Below are 9,343 nucleotides of genomic sequence, written 5' to 3' on the forward strand. Positions count from 1 at the left end.
TGAATGAAAGAAATAATAAATATTAGTGTTAAATCTCTAGAATCTTGTGATTTTCTGAAATCTAAATATAATTTCCTTCTTAATTTGTGGGGTGGAATTAAAGAGAGGAAAATATTTACTTTACAGCTGCCCCCTCCCTGCCCATCCCCAGAACACACAGAGTCACACATAATTCCATACTTTTTTGTAGCCATAACCCCCTTTGGAATGAAAACAGTCAAAACCTTGAATCACATTGGCAAGCTTTACTGATTTTGACCTGTTGAAAAGGGACATAATTTATAGTTCTAATTTTGTATACATTGTTATTTTTACAGGATAGGTAGTCCTAAAGATTAAGATTGTTGTTATGGCATTTTACAGTCATTTTAGATTCTGTGTAAAAGCCCTAAAGAAAATCACTCGACAGCAACGTGAAGCTCTTTAAAAGCAGTTTCTCCTTCCGGTGTAGGCTCCCAGTCTCTCATCTGCATTTCCAGAATGTAAAAAAGCTCTGAAAATTGAACATCTTTCATAACTCATTTGGCTACAAAACTTGATCTGACTTGAACTCATTTAACAACAAAAATTGGTCATACCTGACATGAGGCTATGGATAGTCTTCATTTATTCCATTTTGTGTAAATGTACATTTCCATGCAGAAATATTAATGTATTTAACTGCTGGTGCTGCCTTAGAACACTGCTGAAAATTTCCGAATACCAAGGCACCTACAGCCCCAGGGTTTTGGAAGAGGGATAGTGAGCCTACATTACTTTTCAGTTCTGCTGGATTGCCCTCTGACATATCCTTCCCTGAAAATAATTGATGAGACATTTAGACTTCTTGAAAATCAAGTCAAACTTTAAATGGGAATTAGCTAACACCATCTCTTTTTTTGATTCTGTCGAAATTCATTATGCTCAATCAAAATAGTAAAAGGATTTTAATGATTAAGAAATAGGTCTGCTTAAAGTAGCACATGTATTTCCGTTCCTTTTTTTCTCATTGTGAGCTCTCTCCCAGCACATCCATACTTTATATTTTATAGTTTATTTGATGATATATCCTTGACATAATTGTTATATAATTGATACTTTGATGATGTACAATTGATACCTTTATCAACTTGATAAAAAGAAGCATACTTCTGTGGCCAGATTGTTTCTGATTGAGACTGTGGAACAGATAAAGGTAAAGTAGACCCAGCCATTGAGAAATTCAGCAGATTTTTGGAAAACGTAGTATAAGGCACATAATAAAAGTATAAAGATGACCAAAAGAGTTTTGTTTTGGTTTTTGATATTCATGGTTTTTGCTAATTTAGTTCAGGAAGACAATGTAAAAAAAAAATCATCTCAAAATGATGAAGAGATGCCGTGTTCAGTGATGTCATTTAATAGTTTGAAATCAGACATTGTAAGAGTGTTTGCACCACAGAAATTGGCAGATTCCACAAATCAAGACTTTTATGTGGAAAGCCAGTTGTTGAAGCTTTAACAGCACCCCACTGCCTGTGTGTGAATGAATGTGATAGCACATTTTTATCATGAATTAGTACACACATAAAAACAACATAACATATTTAATGATGTTAGTGTAATTCTTAATATTTGTTTCAAAAGAACTAACTTCCACTCAGTCTAATAATTTGGAGTTATGAAATCAAAGATTTAAATAGGACTCTAATTAAAGCAACTAGGATAATTTAAGAAATTAAAATTAAGGAAGAATTTCCTTTTAAGCTAAATTTCAGCAAGAAAGACATTTCAAAAGGTATTTTGACACATAGAATTTGTCCTTTAAACTGGTATATGGGTCTTGGAATGGGACGCCAAATATGTTGGGTGAGGCATCACGTTATTTCAGTTCTCTGCAGGGACCGGGACTGTGGCAGCCAAGGGTCCCAACAGTCTTGTCTCCCATTATCTCACTCCGACTTCCCTCTTGGGGAACACGGCCCTTTCTCCATGCCTCCGCCCCCAGAGCGTGGTGCTAGGCTAGGATCTAAACAAGGCGCTGTGATGATACTGTATAACTGACATCCTGGTGATGCGAAGGTGATATTCCTCAGAGAAGAAAGAGGTCGGATAGAAAGATTTGGGGTGGCATGTGAACAATTAGGATGTCAGAGATGTCTCATCACTGACAACAGCTTATATGAGAGCCCGTCCCCCTGGCCCTTCAGTATATATGGGAGAGCCCCCAAATCCATTCACAAATATGTATTTAATGCTTTTAATAGTAGATGAAACCTAAAAATATAGTGACAAAATTCCACTGTACATAACTTGATAATGATATCTAAAGTTAAAGGCTTTAATAAGTACCAGGAAACCTATATTTAAAATGAGTTGAAGAACTTCATAAGCCATTAAATGAGCTCCTGCCATTTTTAACATACTGTCACTCAGGGACGACTACCTAGGAAAATGGAAAATAGAAATCTCAAAATAGATGATCACAAAATGAAAAGCATATGGTGCGAATTTAGCACATTTGTCCGAAGTCAGTGCTTTCTAAATATAATCATTCCATGTCACATGGAGCCAGAGTGATGACACAGAAAAAAATGCCTTTGGCCATGGGGCCAGATTAAAAGAGCAGTCTTTGGAGTGACATTATTCTTTGTTTACGGCGTGAACCCTTGTCTTTGAAATGAAAAGCACGATTTACCATAATGCACCTTCAACTGAGCAGCCAAGTTAAATTCTTCAGCCTGTGGTGTAAGAGTGGTCTGGCCAAGACTATGGATGTCAGGAGGGGACATTGCATTCGGGGACGCAGGGAGGGAGGCTCTGCCTGGCGCTGGCTGCACGCGTGCCATAACGTGGAGATGTGACTGTTGAAGGCGGCGTATCTTTCTCGGGGGAGAGGTTCAAGGAGTCCAGAGGAGGCAGAATTTTTCCCTTGTGGATCTGGGAGGACCATAAAGTGGAAGCCGGCAAAAATAGAACAAACGCAAATTATTTGGGGTATCTCTCAAAATTCGTGAATAAAACAATACCATTTTATTTTAAATCTCCTAATTTGATGAGTTTTTTGGGTCAAGCTGGGCCAGGAGAGTCTTCTGCTCCATGTGATATTAACAGGGGCCACTTTATGGTACTTAGCTGGTAGCGGGTCTGCTCCAAAGGGTACAGCCGACCTCCTCACATGCCTGGTGCCTTGGTGATGACCGAAAGGGCCAAAGTCAGCATGGCACTCTCCCCCTCTTACGTGCTCTCAGGACCTCAACATGCGACTGTACTTCTTACAGGGTGGAGACCAGGCAGAAGCTGCTGGCCCTGTTAGAGGATAGGCCCAGGGTGGTTGTCACTTCTGCCATATTCACTGGTCAGAGTGGCCACAGGCCAGTCGCAATGCAAAGGGTGGAGAGTCACCACGTCCTTGTGGGAAGAGTGCCCCAGGTTTACAGCTGTCTTCAGTGTGCCACCGCCCTCCCTCTGACCTGGCGTACTTCCGGTCCCGTGTCTTCAGTGTGCCTCCGCCCTCCCTCTGACCTGGCGTACTTCCGGTCCCCATAGAGAGCTCAGGGTCTCATCCCGTTATAGCACTGGCTTGGGGTCCAGGGTTATCTTCTCTGACTACGTCTAGATGTAGCTGAGGCTTTTCTGGTGCAGTTGCTTGAGCATATTTCCTTTGGTTTTGAAGACCCATGAGTTAGAGACAGCTTGTCTGCCCCAGTACACAGTGGACCCTCCCAAGCTAAAGCAGGGAACTGGGAAGCGCCTAGCAGCCACTAACTCTTGTCACTGGTTCCTTCATTAGAGTCCAGCCCTGTTCCGTGGGAATGATTCTCCTCCATTCTCAGGCCCATCAGTTATCTATTGTTAAGTGACAAAGAATTCCAGTCTTTAATTACTTAGGACAACAATTTACCATTTTCTCTCATATTTCTGTCGGTGATCTGGACTCAGCCCGACAATCCTGACTTCCTGAGATGCAGTTACGGTGGCTCTGGACTGGGGCCGCTGCTGTCTGGAGTGACACTGGGCTGTCTCTGGGCTTACCAGAGTCCTGGGTTATGAGACTGGGCTGCAGATATACCGACTCACCCTGAGCTCCACAACCCCTTTGTGTGGTTCAGATTGAGACTCTGAAAAATCATATTCCCAGATTCCCTCATTAGCTGGCTTGCTGTTCAATCCTGCCATTGGGAGGCCCTCAGGGAGGGCTGGGAGGCAGGACAGGAAGAGAGAAAGTTCCGTTCTGTGCTTTCAGCCTCAGAGCAGTCAAAGCAGACCGTGGTTCCAACCCAGTTACCACTTCTTCTTATTTTTACTAAGGTATAATTGACATAACATTATATTAGTTTCAAGTGTATAATAGAATGATTCAGTATTTGTATATATGGCACAGTGATCATGACAGTAAATCTAGTTAACATCCATCGCCACACACAGTTACATGTGTTTTTCTTGTGATGAGAACTTTCAAGATCCACTCCCAGCTTTCAGATGTTTAGTACAACATTCTTAGCTGTCGTTGCCATGCTGTCCATCACTTCCCCATGACTCGCTCATTTTATTACTGGAAACTTGTACCTTGTGACCCCCCTTTGCCCCCTTTCCCACTGCACACCGCTGGTAACCACCAGTCTGTGCTCTGTATCTGTGAGGATGTGGAGTTGGCTAAGATGCTTTCTCTCTTGTGCCTCTTGCCTTTTCTTTCGGTCTGATTCAGGGGGGTTGTTTCAGCCTCTGTTCCCGAGTGGCAGGCCTTTATGACGCGTATGCAGCGCTAGCCTGTGGATGTAGAACAAAGACCTGGGATGGGGAGTGATGGTCTGAGCAGTAGAAAACATGTAAAACTTGTGCTCTGGAGGGTTCCGGGATTCTGAGTGATGTCTGGAAAAAAAAAAACACTGAGCCCTTTTGGTCAGGTCAGTATATTTATGCCTGTCCCTGGCACTTTGAAGAGAAAGTCCGCAGTGCCTCTTCCAGGTCTTCGCCCCAGCCCACTTCCCCTTTGCTCTCAGACCACGGCTCTTGCTCTGATCATCACCATGGCTTTTCCACTCTGGGCCCCTTTGATTTATCGGCCCATTCAGGCCGCTGCCTGGAACACAGGGTCTCAGCCCCCACTCGCCTCTGCGCTCGGCCGGCCCCAGGCTCCGGCCTGGCAAGAAGAGCAGCAGTCTCCCGCCGTCCCGGTCCAAGCTTCAGACGCGGAGACGCGGTTCTCTTCCCGCACTCCAGCCCGGTAGGGGCGGGTTTCAGATACTGAGTTCAGTTCACAGAGTATTCCGCCCTGGAGAAGTAAGCCAGTTTGTGAAACGATTCTCTGAGGTTGTAAGCTGCCCAAAAGGAAGGGGCGGGAGAGGAAGATGTTCTTGTCCATTAAGGGCGCTTTGCCACCTGTAACAACCCTGTGAATAAGGTGCCATTATCTGCATCTAAATAATTGAAGAGACGAAGCCTGGAGAAGACACACATCTCTCCACCTAATCAGTAAGCGATAGAGCTGGCATCCTGACTTAGAACAGACTGCAAAGTCTGCTTTCTTTCCCTTTCGTTTTGTGCTTTGGCTGGTGAGACAGGCTGGAAGCTAAAAGGCACGAAATGGGTAAGGTGTCTACAAATTGTGCCAGTCCTTTAGGGCAAGAATATGAATTTCCAAAGAGAAATGAAAATAAACGAAAAATAAGATAGGGCCTGGGGCAATCTGGCATTCAGCCATTATTTTTTCCAATAAACTCTGTGTCCCCCCACGCCCACCAGAACTCTCCTATGTTGCTATGCTTTGCGATGTCTCACAGGCCTCCGAGGCTCTGTTCATTTTTATTCATTCTTTCTTCTTTCTGTTCCTTAGAGTGGATAATGTCAGATGACTTATCTTCAAATTTCTGATTATTTTCTTCCACCGTTTCAGTTTACTGTTGAGTTTTTCATTTCAAACTCCAAAGCTTTTTCTTTGTGGTTCCATTTTAAAATTTCTATTTCTTTATCGTTATTTTCTATTTGGTAAACATTTTCACAGTTCCTTTAATTGTTTAAGCATGGTTTCCTTTAGTTCTTTGAACAAACTTATAACAGATGATTTCAAGTCTTTTTGTAGCAATTTTAACACCTGGACCTCCCCAGGGACAACTTGTGATGACACCTTTTTTGACTTGCCTGTGCATTACTTTTTTGCATTTCTTGTCATGTCTTCTAAACTTTTGTTAAAAAATGACATTTTAGGTAATATAATGTGACAATTTGGGAAATCAGCTTCCCTCCTTCCCAGGGTTTGTTGTTGTCATTTGCTTGTTTAGTTATTTTACTGGACAAATTCTTTAGTCTTTATTTTGTCGTGGCCGCTGATATCTTCACTCAGGCAGCTTGTTGACCGGTTAATAACTGGGTAGAGATCGCCTTACGTACTTGGATCCGGCACCCTATAAGCCTTTGCTAAGAAGCCCGTGTGGTGCATGTCTCCAGCACCACAGCAGGCAGGTTACAACTCCGCCGTAGCCTTCGCTTACTGCTAATGTAAGGCCTCAAGGTCAGCAGGAGGTCAGATGTCTGGGCCTTCTCGTATCATTCCTGGGAATGTGAGCAGACCGGCACGTGCATGCTAGAGCTGTTCAAAGCTCCCTACGCACACGTCATTCTTGGTCAGCCTCCCGTTACCCCCAATTGGCATTTCTCCCTCAGGCAGCTGCGATGTTAAATAACTACCGCGAATTTTTTTTTGCAAAATACCTAGGGATAAGGCTGTTTGCACAGAGCCAGCTTTGAGTCAGATAAAATAAAAACAAATCCTGATGACAGAGCTTTTAAAGGAGCTGCCACATGGGTCGCATGGTGACAGTCTGGAAATGGGGATTTGAGGGAGCTTCAGACCCATTCTGGGCCCCCCAGTGGCTGCTTGGCCGATAGTTTTTATAGCGACCATAATTGCAAAGCTTTGTTTTTCATGGCTACTGCAAAGCTAAGGAGAGGTTGGTGGGAATCAGACAAGTTGAAAAACAAAGCTCACTACTCCCACTAAGATTCAGGCATTTGTCTTGAATACAAGCTCCTGAGATTTTTACAATTCTTTGGTGATTTTCCTGAGTTCTGAAAAAGTTGATTTGGACCATTTTTGTTATTATCTCACTGTTTTTATGAAGGATCACACTTTTGGAGGTTCTTACCTCACCATCCCAGAAGTCGGAGCTAGTAATCTATTATTGTAGAATCAGAAACATGCACTGAGAAACTCGACCGGATTTATGCTTCAAGTATTCTGTGATTATTTTCTTTAAATTACTTGTTATTTGAGAATGCTTTTTGAAAATGGCAGTCATCTCGAATGTACTCTGGCAAATCAGGGAAAGAGTTTTTTCTTAAGCCTAGAAAATAGGGGGTAGAGAATCACAGGAAGAGATATATGATGCTTGAACGAGAATGTGTAGATCCCGGCCCGGACCTCTTCCTGAACTTCACATTCATATATCTGACTAATTGCTTGACATGTCCATTTGGATACTCAATAAATCTCTCAAATTTATGGTGTCCAATGTTTACCCTTCCTCTCTCCCCCGCAACAGTATCTGCTCCTTCAGGCGCCTTTGCTTTCTCAGAAATGCTGACACCACCCTGCTGGCTGTTCAGACCCTCAGAGCTCCTTGGAGACCCTCTTCTCCCATCTCACATGCAGCCCATCAGCAAAGCTCATTGGCTCAGCCTTCAGACTGAATCCAGATCTGGTTCTTCCGACACGGCGGACACCTTCTGTCTCAGAGTCTAGACATCTGCCACTGGTCCCGCCCCTCAGTGATCCGTAAGCCTGGCCCTCTCACCTCGCTGAGGCCTTTGCTCAGATACCGTCCTCCCAGGAAGGGCTCCCTGGCCACCCCAGTCCAAGCCACAGCACGCCTTCCGGGCAGCCTAAGTGTGTTCCGCCCTCCTATGCTGCTGTTTCCCTAAGCATCCCTAACAGTTGGCCTGTGGCATTTTTTTTTTTGTTACACCCCAAGTGCCTAGAACTGTGCCGGGCACATGGTGAGTGCCAACAAATATTCGTTGACCAGATGTCAGTGGATCACCTGGAAAAAGAATTCCTGTGTCCCCTCTCAAGAGGGGCATTGGGGCAGCAGGGAGCCAGAGGGCAGGGAACCACCTCCATGGGGAGAAACAGTCTCCTGTGTGAGGCTTGTGTCTCTTTGGCCCAGAGGACTGAAACCAAGCAAGGTCTTAGACATAGTAATTAACACGTACGTGAGAAGACAGATGACGGTGGGAATTACAGAATTAATAAACAGCCTATTTAGGGCCTCCTACTCTGTGGACACTAGGGCAGTCACATTCAGAAGGCAGAGTAGTAACTGTGACTCCTATAAAGGCATAAAGGGCACAATTATAATGAAGAATATCAGAAATTAACAGAGAAATTTGAAAAGGACATGAAACAAAACTTCTGGAAATGAAAAATGTAAGTGTTGACAACAAAACACAATGTGTAAGTTTCAGAGCAGGTTAATACAACCAAAGAGAAGGTGCATCTGAAGAATTTAATCAATATTTACCAAAGAGAGATAATGAAAATATGAAAGAGGTCAAGCAACAAGGATGGTTGGGTGAGAAGATCTAACTTATAAGTGACTGGTGTCTCAAGGATATAAGGAAGAAAATCGAGGAGAAGAGATATTTTCAATGACAATGATGCATATTTTGCAAAACTTAAAGACCACCACATGAATCCAGGAGGGCCCAGGAAGCACAGCGTTTCTCAATCAGGATGCTACAGAGAAGTCCATGCCTGGAGATAGTGCAGAGGAACTGAGAAAAAAGATAAAACAAGGAAAAAGAAGATAAGACTTCTCTTCAGCAGAAATGGCACTTAGAATACAGTGGATTAACAATTACGAATTGTGGAGAGAAAATTACCAGCATTCCACAAAACTGATATTCAGGGAAAAAAAGCAAAATAAAATATTTACTAATTTAGAAAGTGGGAACATGTACTACTAAGAGACTTATTTCAGAAGAACTTTTAAGTTATTGTCTTCAAAAAAAGGAAAATGATTCTGGAAGGACAGTTGGGGATGCAAGACAAATGGTGGACAACAAAGTGGTGAATATTTAGTTAAATCCTAACAAGTATTGTCCATATGAAATTACGAGGATGGTTAAAACCATTAAAAACCAGCTCAGAGTCCCAGCGTCTCCCCATACCGGGCGACCACCAGACAGCCACCTCCTCTCAGCACCCCAGCAGCTGTTTCCCTCCAGGCCCAGAGTCTCCCTCAGCCCGTGCTTGGCTTCATATCCGCTCTGAATCTCAAGGGGATTCCGGTGCAGTTTCCCGAGGCTCCTCGTCTGTGTGGTCTCCACCTTCCTGTACTGTCCCCACAGACAGCTGCCTCAGCCTACCCCCCAGCCTCAGACCTCT

Source organism: Pteropus medius, unplaced genomic scaffold, assembly GCF_902729225.1.
Source record: "Pteropus medius unplaced genomic scaffold, Ma_sr-lr_union100, whole genome shotgun sequence".
NCBI classification, from domain to species: domain Eukaryota; kingdom Metazoa; phylum Chordata; class Mammalia; order Chiroptera; family Pteropodidae; genus Pteropus; species Pteropus medius.